This window comes from Taudactylus pleione, unplaced genomic scaffold (genome assembly GCF_031769625.1).
Source record: "Taudactylus pleione unplaced genomic scaffold, aTauple2 ptg000080l, whole genome shotgun sequence".
NCBI classification, from domain to species: domain Eukaryota; kingdom Metazoa; phylum Chordata; class Amphibia; order Anura; family Myobatrachidae; genus Taudactylus; species Taudactylus pleione.
The window spans coordinates 8,359,544-8,375,705 of record NW_028284482.1 but is presented as its reverse complement, the minus strand read 5'-3'; positions in this window follow the sequence as shown (position 1 = coordinate 8,375,705).

The window sequence follows — 16,162 nt, the reverse complement described above, 5'->3', positions numbered from 1 at the left end:
GGCCTACCCACCATATCCAGGTAACCTCTGTAGGGTAGGTCCCTAACTTACTAGGGTTCAAAATCAAATCCAGAGCACAGGACACCCCCAAACCAGCTCAGCCGGGCCACCCCAGGGCATCGCTCTAATGAGAAAGGTGAAGTATAAAGTAAGATAGGTAAGAGCAGCTATGGCTGCATATATAGGATTGAGAAGTGAAAATACAAATATAATAAACAAACAGCAAAAGTGTTAAAATGTGCAAAAAAAAGGGTGTTATAATGTGATGCCCTGAAGCAAACTAACCAAAGCAATCCAGGGGACCCACACCCCAAAAATCAACCCAAAGTTGCACTACAGTATATAGTTTGTAGGACTTACCTAAATTGTTCCTATTACTAGTGTGCATTCACAATACCAGACTCCATGCTTTAAACCAATAAGGGAGGGGTGCTAGCCAAGGTTGAAGGTATCTCATGCCTTCAGGTGTGCAAAGAAGCACACTAAATGGAGTGTATAGAAAAGGGTCCTAGACTGCACACCCTGAGTATACCAAACGATGGTCGATGCGCGGCTACGTATGTCTGTTATCGTCCGTAGTCCATGTAAGCAGGCATGCCTGGTCTATATCGACCATGTTAGCCTGTTTACTATAGGGACCCGCAAACTACTTTTGCGGGTTGTTATAGTCGTCTGTGCCAAACATGCATGTGTTGGATGTTCGATTACAATTATCCAACACATGCAGGACGATCAGATAATGATCGTTATCTGATCATCCCGTGGTATGACCGTGTGCATGCACCATTAGAATTCATCATTCCACTAATTTAAGTTAACAAGCACAGGGCAACACTATGGGCAAAGCACATCCACATATAAATATTTCAAACCTAAAAAATAAATTTTCATACAGTACCTGGAAAGAAAAAAGAATCTACGGATGAATCACAGGTCGTTCAAGTAGAGACTACAGACTACGTTTTCAGTTACTGCACAACATGACAAAGCTCTAGACAAATGTGATGCGGGATTCACTTTTGCAGAAATTAAAGTAATTGTAGTGAAATAACAACAAAAAAAAGGCCTGCATGCAAAAATATAAATCCTAAGAAAGATATGTACAGTACATCTGAACAAAAACTTAAATCTAGTGATGCTTCTCTGATTATCCAAGAAGGAAAAATACTTTTCCAGATAACAGGACATCATAAGAAAACTGCCCACATCTCAGATCACACAATTAGCTCCAGTGTCATAAATGTCACAATTTAGAGGATTTGACAAAATATGTGTTGTGTAGTACTGTGTTCCAGAAGTACAACACAAACAGATGTAATAAAATGCATACTGATTTGTGGTATGCACAGTGAAAGTGTTAAAAAATTATTATTATTATTATTATTATCTGAACAAAAGACAATGGAGAAAACAGCAATGGATGCCTCAGAACTACAACAAAAGTGGCTTGAGCAGTGGCGTAACTAAGGGGATCAGCCGGGGCACGTGCCCTGGGTGCCTGTCAGACTGGTGTAGGGGAGGGGGTGGGTGCCGCCGCCGCCCATGGTCCAGGTCAGTGGTTTCAGAAAGTGTAGTCCAGTCCGCATTACAAAGTAAAAGAAACACACCAGTGTCGGGTAGTACACTCATGAGCTCCGCCTTCCGGCTCCCACAGTGGGTGAAGGAAGAGACGTCATGATATCAATCCCATAGTGCCGAGCGGGAGGACGGAGTAGCGGATGGTGTCGGGCACAGGAGCGGGGATTCAGTTACGTATTGTGTTTTGTTTTGTGTGTGTTTGTGTTATATATGTAAGGGGTACTGTATAAGGGACACTACTTGCCGGGGGCACTGTATAAGGGGCACTACTGGCTGGGGGCACTGTATAAGGGGCACTACTTGCCAGGGCACTGTATAAGGGGCACTACTGAGGGTACTGTATAAGGAACACAACTGGGGGCACTGTATAAGGAGGCACTACTGGGGGAACTGTATGATGGGCACTACTGGCACTACTGGGGGAACTGTATAAGGGGCACTACTAGAGGCACTGTATAAGGGGCACTACTGGCGGCACTGCATAAAAGGCACTGCATAATGTGAACTACAACAGCAGGCATTGCATAAGGGGCACTACTACTGGGGTCACTGCATAATGTCCACTACAACAGAGTGCATTGCATAAGGGGCACTACCGCTGGGAGCACTACATAAGGGTCACTACTACAGGGGGCATTGCATAAGAGGCACTGCTACTGGAGACATTGTATAAGGGGCACCACTACAGTGGGCATTGCAAGAGGGGCACTACTACTAGAGGCATTGCATTAGGGGCACTACTACTGGGGGGCATTAAGGTGCATATGGAATGGAAAGGCTTTCCCATAGTGACGAGTAACGGTGGTGTCATGTTGGCACCACCCCATTTTTCAGTGGTCACACCTATTCGGGGGGGGGGCTCCTTTTTTTAACTTGCCCTGGGCGCCAAATAATTTAGTTACATCACTGTGCTTGAGTGTAATACACAATGTGACCTCACATGAAGCCAGTCACTATTTGCTTCAATATAAAAAATGTATTAAGTGTCACAAATAGGACATATTGAAAGAGTGTGCAGGTCATGAAAAATATACATTAAAGTAAACTCAGCGTTAGCTAAATAAGCCTTTACAGGTACACAAGGTGACAAAAGTGAACTCAACTTTGTTATTTGTGTGGGGGTGTTTTTATTTTTAATAAATTACATTTTATGGCCAGTGTGTGGTTTTTTTCTTCATCATTTCTTCTTGGTTCACTATAGGTCCCAGGATGCCCTGGATGCCAAAGTATGCTGGCATTTTTAGTTCCTCAAGTGCCAGAATTCGCTGACAGCCATGAGTATGCAGGCACTCAAAGTACTACAAGCACCAGCAAGCATACCCAACTCTTTTAATAGTGACTTGAGCATGCTGAGACCTGTGGTTCATTAGAGATAAATGATAATTGCTTCTGTTTTTTTCACATATTAACCCAACACCCACTATCCAGACATGTTGGGAATAGCCCTAGTGCTACCATCAAGGGGCTGGTTACCCTTGAGGGGATATTTACATTTTGTGGCAGGTACAATTAACCTACAAAATACAGCCCAATACTGACTGTCTCTATGACAGGGGGATTCCACGCTGTGGGTTTCCCTGCTGTAGTTCTACTGGCTGGCAAAGCCTAGTGCTGATTTTTGCAATTTTAGGGAGACCTCATGCTCCCCTCCCATAAATTTGCTGCTAGCAGCACTAGAGCTGGCTGTAGTAGAAGGGAGGGCGGGGTTACTTTTTCTTATTTTCTTTATCATGTGCTGTTTGCAGCTGTAGCTCCCCCTGATGATGATTCCCCATTGAACTACACTTTTTATAATGCTTCCATTACTCACAGTTACACAACTAAAGAAATGTAATTCAAAAGTATGTATGTATATATGGAGAGTGCTCATGTTTTCATCTGCATATGGTTGAAGTCACATTCCTGTGCTAAGGTGTGTGATGGACTTGTGGATTTTTTGTACGTGAGTGCGGACAGTTTTTTGTATTGTGTTTTTTGTATTTTATAAATATATATTATATATGTATTAGTTACGATCAATGTTTCAGAACCTTTACTAGTTCTTTCATCAGGATTACTAACATACAAAAAAATGGGATGTAGTCAGGAAGCCGACGGTCGAAATGCCAACCGCCAGTTTCCCAACTGTCAAATCCCAGCAAGGTACTAATGACAGGCGTCGAAATCCTGATGACTGTCATTATACCTACACCGGGAGCCTGACGCTTGGCATACTGATCAAAGGTAAGCCAGGCACGGACAGCCGGGGGGGGGTTAGATTAGGGGCTTCCGGGGAAGACTTAGGGTTAGACGTTAGACACCCCCCTGAGAGGGATAGCGTTAGGCTAGGGGAAGGGGGGGTTAGGTTTAGGCACCCCCAGGGGAGCTTAGGGTTAGGCAGCCCCTGGGAGACTTAGGTTTAGACCACGGGGAAGGGGAGGTTAGGTTTAGTCACTATGGGGGAAGTTAGGGTTAGGCACCCTGAAGGGAGGGTTAGGGGGGGTGGGGTTAGTTATACTTACCTAAATTCCATGTCGAGATTTCCATTGCTGCCGGTCTGCCGGCGTCGGGATTTGAACCGCCAAAAAAATGACTTACCTTTATTAGCTAACGCCACGTGTGAGTGAAAGCCAGGGGCCTGTTGCTGACAAGGCGAAACTAACATTATAATTGAAAGTGACATACCTATTACCAAGTAAAAGAGAAAAAATATTACGGAAGCCTAAATAGGACATAAGAATAAGAGACAAAGTATCACCTTCGGTGATAGCATGCAAAGGAGTATAATTTCTGAAATCTGAGCTGGGGTTAGACATATGGAAATTATGTTAATGAAGAAAATCTTTCCTTCTCTATTTCTAATGTAAAGCTGTGCAAACAATTGAAAGATATCATTAGAATAAATTTGTACATACAACATAACACATGTCAAGTAGAAAATAGAGTAGACGTTAAAAATAAATACTAAAAAAGACTGAAATTGACAATGTGACCAATTTAAAGTAACTGAATGTATCAAATCGATGTGTATAACACAGTAATGATGGCCAAAACTATAACTATATATCAGTGCACTATAAAAATTGAAAAAATTTATAAGATGGACATTTATGTAGATATTAGAATGACAAATAGATGTCAGTGAAATAAAAATGTATAATATCAAATGTGGGCCCAAAGATAATTAAATGTCATAAAATATCCAAAGGCTACAACAAATTGACAATTTGAGGTATATTTACTAAAGTGCTGGTTTTTAGAAGTTGAGATGTTGCCCATAGTAACTATTCAGATTCTCGCTATTATCTTCTAGAAGGTGTTATAAAAATGTTAAGTAGAATCTGATTGGTTGCTATGGGTAATAGCTCCACTTCTAAAAACCTGCACTTTATTAAATATCCACATAAATTTTGACCACTATGCATAGATGAGATGTAAATATCCATATAATGAAAAATATTCAAATTGATACACTCACAGAGAAGCAAAGTGGAACAAAATAAGAACCTTTAAAGAATAGGTCTGAACATGTAACAAATGTAAAACTTACTGCAAGGCCAAGAGGTTAAATAAATTACATATGTTGTGGTGCAGCTCACATGATGTCTTATCTCAAACAGCTTGCCTGTCTGTGGGTGATGTAACATCCAGGTTTCTTGGGTCTTAAATGTTGACTGATTGATGTCAAACTCATGGAAGTAATGTCCGATTTAACCAATACATTTTTCAAATGTTTTCCTTTTATATAACAATGCATGGCTGTATGATTTTTAAGAGATGGAAGATCTCTATTGATTGTTATTAATGGACAATGGCCCTCATTCAGAGCCGGACGCTCTGAGCAGAGCGCTCGCTCTGAATGAGGGCCGTCCTCCATAAAAATGGAGCGTCCTCCTGGACGCTCGTATAGCTGTGGGTCACCACCCACAGCCTATACGAGCATGCAGGTTGATGGTCGCGATGGTCTTGACCATCGCGACCATCGCCACTGCGAGCCGGAGCCTGCGGTTGAGTTTCTCAACCGCAAGGCCCGGAGTGATTTTGGCTCTATCAGAGCCAAAATCACTCCCACTGACATCACTAGTGATGTCAGTGGGCCGGCTTCTGACGGTAGGTGTTCCCTTGGGAACGCCCCCGTCTGGGAGGCACGCCCACCAAAGGGGGCGTGCTGTGAATCAACATCGACAGCACGCCCCCTTTGATCAGACACAACGAGCGAAGGAAAGTCCTTCGCTCGTCGTGTCTCGCGCATGCGCACAACGGAGCTCCCTCCGTCGTGCGCATGCTCAGTGCACACCATCGACCCACTTGCGAGCGGACAGCCGCTCGCGAGTAGGTCTGAATCAGGCCCAATATTTCTTAACCTGTTTTTTGACAATGTTGCTTCCAGCACTAAAGTAATGAATCTGAGGGATCATTTTATCTTGTTGTTTTTTTGTGTTTCCAATCAAAAAAGAATTATTATTATTATTATCCTATATTTATATGGAACCACAAGTGTTCCGCAGTGCCTTACATAGTACATAAAATGTATAAGTGAACAAGAAACAAGTAAATAACAGTACATTACAGTGCAGGACAAGGACACGATTTATATACATTGCTGCAATAGTGATTAAAGCACTCACAATAAGCAGCAGGGAGTTGGCAGTCAAGTGTTAGGTGCCCTTTTGGGGAGTAAGGAGTAGAAGAAAATGTAAAGAGAAGCATATGAGGGAAGAGGTCACTGCTTGTGAGAGATTACATTTTAAATGGGAGGGGCAGACAGACAGGCATGATATAGAAGGGGAAGATAGGGAGAAAATAGCATGAAGTGGGTTAGGATGAGAGCTGAAAGGCCTTGATGAGGTAGTGGGTCTTGAGAGCCCGTTTGAAGATTTGTAGAGAGGTGGACAGTCTGATAGGGAGAGAGTTCCAAAGTGAGGGAGCAGGACAGGAAAATCTTGGATGCAGGAGTGGAAGGAAGTAATCAGTTGGCAAGAGAGGCGGCATGCATTTGTTGAGCAAAGTGGGTGGGCGGGAGTGTGAAGGGAGAGAAGGTCAGCAATGTATGAGGGAGAGCATTTCATGAGGGCTTTGTAAGCGAGTGTAAGAACCTTGAATTGGCATCTGAAGTGAAAGGGGAGCCAGTTTAGGGCTTGAAGGAGAGGGGAAACAGATATAGAACTTCTGGAAAGGAAGATAAGCCAAGCAGCAATATTGAGGACGCAATTGTAGTGGAGAGAAGTGAGAGACTTGCAGACCAGCTAGGATAAGGTTACAGTAGTCCAATCTGGAGATGACCAGCGAGTGGGTGAGGGTTTTAGTGGCATCCTGGGTGAGGAAGGGTCTAATCCTGGAGATATTTTTTAGGTGAAAATGGCAGGACTGTGAGAGGTGCTGAATGTGTAGTTTCAAGGAGAGGGAGGAGTCTAGGATAACTCCAAGACAGCATAATTTGGGGCTAGAGGAGATAGGTGTGCCATCAATAGATAATGAAATTGTGGGAAGTGAGGTAGTGGAAGAGGGTGGAAAGATGATCAGCTCAGTCTTAGACATGTTAAGTTTAAGAAAGCACTGAGACATCCATGAAGAGACAGTTGGAGATATGGGTAAGAAGCGAGGGGGGGAGCTCAGGGGTGGTTAATTTGAGTATCATCAGCATAGAGATGATATTGGAGGTCAAAAGAGTTTATGAGTTCACCAAAGAGGAAGTATATAGGGAGAAAAGGAGAGGTCCAAGAACAGAACCTTGGGGAACTCCTACTGTTAGAGGAAGTGGGAAGGAAGAGGAGTCATGAGAGGAGACAGAAGGAATGATCAGAGAGGTAGGAGGACAGCCAGGAGAGGGCAGTGCCACGTAAACCAAGAGAGTGAATGATTTGCAGGAGGTGATGGTGGTCTACATTGTTAATTGCAGCAGAGAGGTCAAGGAGAATGAGTAGAGAGTAGTGGCCCTTGGATTTGGAGGAGGTCATTGCGGACTTTTGTGAGGGCAGTTTCAGTGGAGTGGAGAGAATGGAAGCCAGATTGAAATGAGTCGAGGAGGGAGTGGGAGGAAAGAAAGGTGGTAAGGTGGTTGTAAACAATACGCTCAAGGAGTTTGGAAGCAAAAGGGAGGAGAGAGATTGGTCGGTATTTGGAGAGTATGTTAGGATCAAGGGTAGGTTTTTTAAGACTGGGGGAGACAAGGACATGTTTGAATGCAGAAGGGACAGTGCCAGATAATAGAGAGAGATTGCGGAGGTGGGCAAGATGGGACAGGCAAAAGGAGACAGGTAACAGTGGAGACAGGAAGGGATAGGGTCAAAGGGGGAGGTAGAAGGAGGGGAGAACCGGATGAGAGCGTGGCCACTCACATGGGAGGGTGATGAGGTCCATTGGGCGAGACCAAATGAAGAGGTGAGGATAAAGAGTTTAGCGGCAGAGGATTCTATGGGAATATCAATGGGAATATTAAAATCACCTAGGATAATGGAGGGAAGATCTGAGGAGAGACAGTGAGGGAGCCAGGAAGCAAAGTTGTCAAGGAATTTGGAGGGAGAGCCAGGGGGACGGTAAATGACAGCTACTCTGAGGTTTACTGGTTGGAAGAGGCATATAGCATGAACCTCAAATGTGGGGAATGTAAGGGATGGTTCAGAGGGTATTAGCTTGTAGGAATAACTTTTGGCTAGAAGGACCCCAACACCACCACTATGGTGACCCCCAGACCGGGGGGTGTGGGAGAAGGTGAGGCACCCAAAGAATAGAGCAGCAGGAAAAGTGGTGTCAGAGGGTGAGATCCAGGTTTCAGTAATAGCTAGGAGATGTAGGGAGTTGGACAAGAAAAGATCATGGGTGGGGACCAGTTTATTACAGACTGACCTGGCATTCCAGAGGGCACAGGATAGTGAGATAGCATTTGTGGGGGAGATGTAAATAAGATAATCAGGGTTGCTGTAACGTGGAGGTGAAATTAATTTGGGGGACCGATATGAATAGAGTTTAGTGATGGTGCAGGCACCTGAGCTAGAAAGGGAACCTGTAGGAGGTGAGCAGGAATGGAGATGTGGATGGCATGGAGTGAAGTGATAGGGAGAGAAGTGTAGGAGGAGGTATTAGCGGTGGGGTAGTAGGACACAGAACAGGATGAAAGTGGATTAATGGGAGAGGAGGGAAGAGTAGGCAGACAGAGGAGGGGGGAGAAGGGGAAGAGGAGGTGGAAGAGACAAGGGGGATAGGATAAAGGTGGAAGCAGGGGCAGAACAGAGGAATTAGGTAGAGACTGATTGAAGGAGGGAGTTGAAGAAAACCTTGTCATGGTGTTGATAAGTAAATTAGAGGGATGAAAATTGGAAATGTAAATGAAATATGAATACAAGAGATTTGTAGAAATGCAAGTGAAAGAACCGTGTTGGTAAATATGTATACAGATTAACAAGTTTGTTATTGAATGGATTAAAAGTGGGGATCTGATGTGTGCAGAATTTGAATAATATTGTAGACTGTAAGCAGATAAAGTATGTGAGGCTTGGCAAGAGAACTAAGATAAAAGACAGTGTTTCCAAGTGCAAAGAGGTAAACTGAGATGGGCACAAGTACAATATGCATTGAGATGTATGTGAGAATCAGAAGGCCAGCATTATTAATAGCAACAGAAGTGTTGAGTTCTTGCCATGACCGTGCAGGGAGTCCAGTTGTAACAGTCCTGAATCTTTAGACAGCAGAGGTTTCTTGTTTGATGGAACTTAGAGTATCCTTCATTTGTTTATCTTCGGTTTAACGCAGGTCTAATGCTACAGTTTAGCACTTAAAAAAGACTGCACTTTGAAAAACTGCACCATCCAGCCAGGCCTCTAAGAGAGGGATAATGCTTTGTCATGCTGTTCTAATAAGGTTATTAATAGGTATCCTCCTGCTTGGAACTTGGCAATCATCAAATCTAGTTATTCTTTAGTTTTATTGACATCATTGTTGATCATACAAATTTGCCGAAATTGTGAGTATACAGTAGCAAAGGCAGACTTTGTTTTAAACAGGGTGGATGGTGACTTTTACTTTGCAATAAATTGTTACAATCTGAAGGGTTAGAAAAATATGTTGTAATTAATTTGGAACCTGTTTTAATGATTGTTATGTTCAAGAAATGTATTTGTTTTCTGGATGTTGTAAACGTGAATTTTACCGGATGAGAAGAGTTGTTATGTTCCTCTAGCAATTCAATCAGATTATTTATTGGACCTGACCAAAAAATTAACAGATCTAGGTATTTGTAATAAAGAAAAATACGTCTGGAAATATTGCTATTTGAAAAAAATAGATCTTTTTCCACTGAGAACATGTATATGATAGCCAGTGACGGTGCAGCTGCAGAGATTTTCACCATTGAAATAAAAAAAATTTTTAGTCAGCATAAGTTCTAATAATGTAATCAACAGATGTAAATCAGGGCTGGTATATTGGGCATTGTTGGTTACAAGATGGCTAACCACTGCTAATCTTGCATCGTATGTATGCATGTATATTTGTATATACAGTATGTCGAAGCTGGATAATTGGCTGAGACAGAATCAGTTTAAAAATTAGATTGGAACGATGCCATCTTGCGAATGGCCACAAGACACCATTTTAGAAAATTAGATCTGCACGATGCCACCTTGCGAATGGCCGCCCAGCGCCATGTTAGAGAAACTCACACTTAAGTACATATACGGTGATGCTATTATTAGCATCATGCGATCGCATATTTCACCATACCCCATACACACATTAAAAATGCACACATTAGCGAATGCGTAATACCCCGCATACGGACGCTGTTTATTAGCTTCATGCATACGCATCTTTCCCCAGTTAAAAGTCCTCACTACATACATCTAACTAGCGTCTTTTCCCAAACCCCTCATACTTACACACTGCACACTCACATAAAAGGTTCCATAGTTTCAAAGTGTAATATTCGAGGGTTATTCATTTATTACTAATGTTGTGAAATAAAGACTATTTTGATATCTAGGGTTTAATACATGATAAGCAAACCGTGTTTAGTGTTGTACTGATCTACTCTGTCTCAACAGCTTTCCGGTATCATCGGTGAGAAGATCGCAACATGCATTCTCAACTTATTGGCTGTAGAGAGTTAAAACACTAAAATGTACTTTGTAATGTTAGCAGCTTAGATTTGAATGCGGCGGGAAAAAGGAGACAAAAGGCTGTCGGAGGCTGACCTGTGTCCATTTGAATCAACATGTTAAATGTCCTGTAACAGATGCACACGCACTGGGAACCAATGGAACCATGCCAAACTTTTCTATTGTGTTGCTTATCCCTGTAATGGTATAAATGTGCGCACCGACTCCAATCTGGAGTCTTCTTGCTGATGCTGATGATGGAGGTTTCTTGTTGATGCCGGTAACTGGTCCCAGTGCGCGTGCGTATGTATAACTGTACCTTGGGTCTGTATGATTTGTTTGCGCTAAATTGTCTTTAGATCACAGCGTGTAACCTACTGTTTTTATGTTGAATAATAACCTTTGTGCATTGGAAACACATTTCTCAAAGTCTGAAGGCATTTATTTACTGTATGACTGCGTACGCAAATAGCGTCAATTACAGAAGGTATAAGCAGGATTTAGAAGGTATAGGCAGGATTTAGAAGGTATAGGCAGTAGCATATACAGGTTTTAATCCAGTATCCTTAGTTGGGGGCTCGCAGGTTAATCTCGCAACCGGTAACACTGGGTATCGAACCCACAGCAAAAGGGTGGAGGCGCCTGGCAGGAGAATGCATTGTGCATTCAGAATCTGTTACCACCATTGTTGCTGAGAGTGCGCTACCGGTTACTGTGACTTTAGGAGCGCTGATTAAGAATCCAGGGACGGGGGAGGAAAAAGTTTGTTTTCCTTCGTCGATAGGTTGTTTGTCTGTTTTATTTTGTGTTAAAAAGGGGGAAGTCACATTCTTGCGTACGCAGCTGAGTTGTATTATCTCATACGCAGCGAAGTCACATTTTTGCATATGCAGCTAAGTTGTAATATAACTTAAGAGTCATAATACGGTTGTGTAGTAGTCGCATTATTGTGTATGCGACTAGTCGCACAATAGCGTATATGTATTTCCGGTCTTGCTGCCACATGTTTTAAACAAAGCCGTTGAGATTACATTATCAATTGTTGACAATAACTGGGTTAACGTGTATTTTTATGCGCAGGAAAAAAGTGTGTACCTGTATTTCTTTAGGGTGTAACATGGTTCCTAAATGTTAAGGGTATTGTATGATCCTTAAGGGCTAGGTGCAGGAGTTAGCCTAGCTGCTCGGTAGTAGCTACCATTCTATACACATCAGCAGGTGTATATGTTGTCTTTGTTGTAGGGACCGGCTCTCAGTGTGATTGCAGTGGTTAGTAATTAGGTTGGGTTACTTGCACATTGTAATTGAGCCGCACTGGAAACTTGTGATTGTAAACTGAGAGATAATAGGTGAGTGGGAGCATCTAGAAATAACTTCCATACGTGAGTGGGAGCACCTAGAAATTTCTTCCATAGGTGAGTGAAAGCATCTAGAAATTTCTTTCATAGGTAAGTGAGAGTATCTAGACTGTCTTTCACCAGTTTAAATCTTTATTGAAAAACTTAGAGTTCTCCCAGGATGGGGACCAAGCAAACTGTAAAGATGTTAAATGATTTGCTGCCATTGGAAGCGCCGCTTGGATCGACACGACATATTATGCATATTAAGTATGGTGCCAATGCAACCAGGAATTGTGATTTATAGTTTAATATGATGAGGAAGAGTGTTAGGCCATTTCCTAGAATTGGTAGCTTTGATAAGGAGATATTGAACAATTTACGAACTCACATCTGTTTGGTGCGTTCTCGAGTGAAAAAGATAAAATATAACGAATGTTTAAAATTGTGGCAGCATGAAGGGGATGTGTGGCTTAAAGGTGTACAAGCGATGCAAACTAGTCTTGCGAATGCATTACCAGAAAGTACACCCACAGCGCTAAATTTCAATGCGTGAAAGATGCAAAATAGCGCGCACGTGCAGCAAAGTAGTGTTGTGGAAGGTATTGCCAGTGGTTCACGTGCATCACCACCACCCTATGCGGATGGGTGTGCAGGTACAGTTATTGAAAAAACCCATAAAAATGTAACAAGTAAATTGTACCCTCTCTTAAGTAACCATAAGGAAAATGTTTATGATGTGGATGATGAGCCTATTGTCATGTCTGCTATTTCAAACCTCCAGCCAGGTAATAAGGTCAAAAGTAGCAGTGTGGCCGGTCTGCATCCCATCCGGACAATAACTGTTCCAAATGGGAATGTGGATGCGAACGGAGTAGTACCCACGAGGGAAGTAGTAATGTATTGTCCTTGGACAAGAGCAGAGCTAAATTCCATAATGAATGATTTACCCCGATCCCAAATAAGAATTAGCCAAATGTCAAAGATTTTTGAGAAATTTGGGTAGTTCTCATTAGCCAACCAACAAAGATTGGCGAGTGGTGTTAAGGGCCTGTCTACCACGCAATATTGACGTGACAAAATTAATCATGGATTGTGTATTGGATGGTGATGTTCCCTTAACAGAAGAAATTAATCAAGGTAACATTTCCTGCATTGTAACTCAATGGGGGTGTATATTTTCCAGTAGTAGTTAACTGGTACAAAATCTTAACCATAAAACAAAAAGAGAGTAAATCTGCAGATGATTATTGTGACCGGGCTCTGCACGCTATCACCCAGTACTCTGGGTTAGAAGATATTAAAGATAGCACTCACCACAGGGGAATGATTGTCACTGTACTCATGGATGGTCTTAAAGAGAATCTAAAGACCCGGGTTCAGACCTCACAGCCTGGCTGGAGGAGAATCACAATAGACACCCTCATAGAGTCCGCAATTGAACATGACAAGAACATCTCTAAAAAGAGAGAGACCCAGAGTGAGAAACTAATAGCTGTCAGTATTCAAGCTCTAGAAGGAATAACGGTAACATCACAGCCAGCAGACACACCTGCACCCACACCTACACCTGCACAATTACTCATCCTCACTAATCCCACACCACCACAAAAGCAGCCCTACCCCACTTATCACACACAGCTACAATTCCCATACTGTCCACAAACCCCATATCTCCCACAATATCCTCTCCCTCAATATCCTTACCCATACCGTCACCCTTTCCCCACTACTCAATCCACACAACAACTTTATCACCCACCCCACTAACAAAAATGCTTTAACTGCAACCAAGTGGGACACCTAAGTAAGCACTGCAAAGTGAAGAATATAGGACTCCCAAACCAGACAGCACCTGTATATCCTCATAAGGGATATACACAGAATACAGGAAACCCCCAACAGTCGTCAGCTCCAATAGTAGCCTTACATGCTGTATTGGAGAATGAAAGTCAGCGCTAGGGGTCAGGTCATATCTGTAGTCTACAGATAGTCAGTTTAATGGGAAGTACTACACATGGACACGATTGCCCCAAGGTTTCATAGACAACCCCAGTATCTTCTCCCAGGCCTTATACGACTGTTTGCAATCTTTTTCAACCTGCCAATGGATCTGTTCTGATACAATATGTGGACGATTTATTGTTGTGCCCTATTTTCATTTATGCCATGTTAAATGATACTAAACTGTTGTGCTTCATCTCTCACACACAGGATACAAGGTTGCTAAGGACAAATTGCAGCCATGCCAGGCTAAGATCAAGTACTTGGGAAACTGTCCAAACCCAGGGGCTAAGACACTACCTAGAGCAATAGCTATTAATAACAGGGTTTAATTGTACAGAAGGTTGTATGCAGATACGGTATCCCTAGAGTATAGGGATACTCATTTCACAGATGATGTCTTTAAAAACAAACATGTGTAAGTTGGTGGGTATTAATAATATCAAGATCACCCCAGACCATCTCTTTTTCTTTTTTTTTATCTGTCCCCCTTTGACAGGCAGCCTCATGTGAAAATATGATAATGAGGTTACTGTGCAGTGTCTCACGAAGATGAGTAAGAACAACTGAAACTGAAAATGTTATTTTCTAACATGTCTGATGCAAACTGTCATGAAAGGGTGGAACTGTCAAACCTGGAGAAGTTGTTATGATCTGAATTTCTTTACGCTCAGGTTGTTTAACTGATTGTTGGGAAGGCCTGTATCAGGTGTTGCTGACGAATACCACATCTTTGAAGGTGGCCAAGAGAGATACCTGGGTCCATTCCACTCACTGCAAAAAGGTCAACTAACCGGTGGAGAAACAAGGCGGAGACAAGGCTGATAACGTGGACCTGTCGATCGCGAGCTTGTTCCGGGAGGATTAAAAGGTTGTAGTGAGATACCTGAGCTAAAGAAATTTGCAGGTCCATGCTGCGGCGATGGACTGGTCTGCTGTGTTCATTTTCATATTCTCTTTCAGAGTTTCCATCATCCTGGTTTGTTCGGGGATACCTGGTTTCTGTGACGGAGGACCGATAGAGGAGCTGATGGCAGTACTGATGGAGTGGAGTCAAGAGCAGGAGTGCTATGCCAATCAGGGGAGTGTCTGACCAATCTTTCGTACTGTAACTGTTAAAAGATATGACCCTCACACATGTTGAAATGCTTGGTATTCATAAAAACACACCATCACCATATCTTCACAGGCAGTATGAACACAGAGGCAAAAGAAATATGATAGCTGGTGATGTGCATAAAGCCACACAGTTAATTAGTGAAACAACTGGCTTTCATGTTTTAGTAGCATTGGATCCCGCCAGGATCGCTCGGGGTACACTACATTTTACATATATCCAAGATCTTGCTAAATTGATAGATAATATCACCGAGATGTATGATGACACCTTCAGGTATACAGGTAAGGAATTGCAAGCTTACAAGAAAGAACTGGTGCAACACAGACTAGTGTTAAATTACCTAACAGCTTTCACTGGGGGGGTACTGCGTAACTTTGGCCACCCAATTTGGAGTGAAGTGTTGCACTTATGTCACGAATGATACTAGCGACCCCAAGGAGGTGATAGACCGGAAGATGGATGAAATTCTGCAGCTAAAATGGGAATTTCAAAAGAACCATAATGCTTCAGTGGCTGAAGTGGAGGAGAAGGTAGAGAAATGGGTTTCATGGTTGAACCCAGGGAAATGGTTCTCAGGTCTAGGAGAGTGGGTCCAGGAAATAATCGCAAGCATAGGTAAACTCCTGATCCTCATACTGGTTGTCATCATAGTAATTGGCATATGTGTCAGGTGTGTTCCTACTGTGTTGAAGTATGGAAAATGTAAAGATAAGGTAAACCGGAAGAACAAAATTATGATGTTGGTTAGCAATGACAATATGAATACTGAGGTAAATGTAGAACTGCATTACAACCCTGAACTATGAAATACCATCATATAATGTATTATGTTTAGACATACATAAAATGTATTATTAAAATGTTATTCTAATACACCGCAAATAATGTAAGTCCCTAACCCCCTCAAGACTTCCTTTATAGGACAGGTGCATCCCCACACCTTTTCCATGATCCTCCAGGATCTGTGGTGTGCGTATAAGGGTAGTTTTATGTCCCCTCTTAGAGACCCATTTTTTATGAATTAAGAACGACCTTGAGCCATCCCATACTAT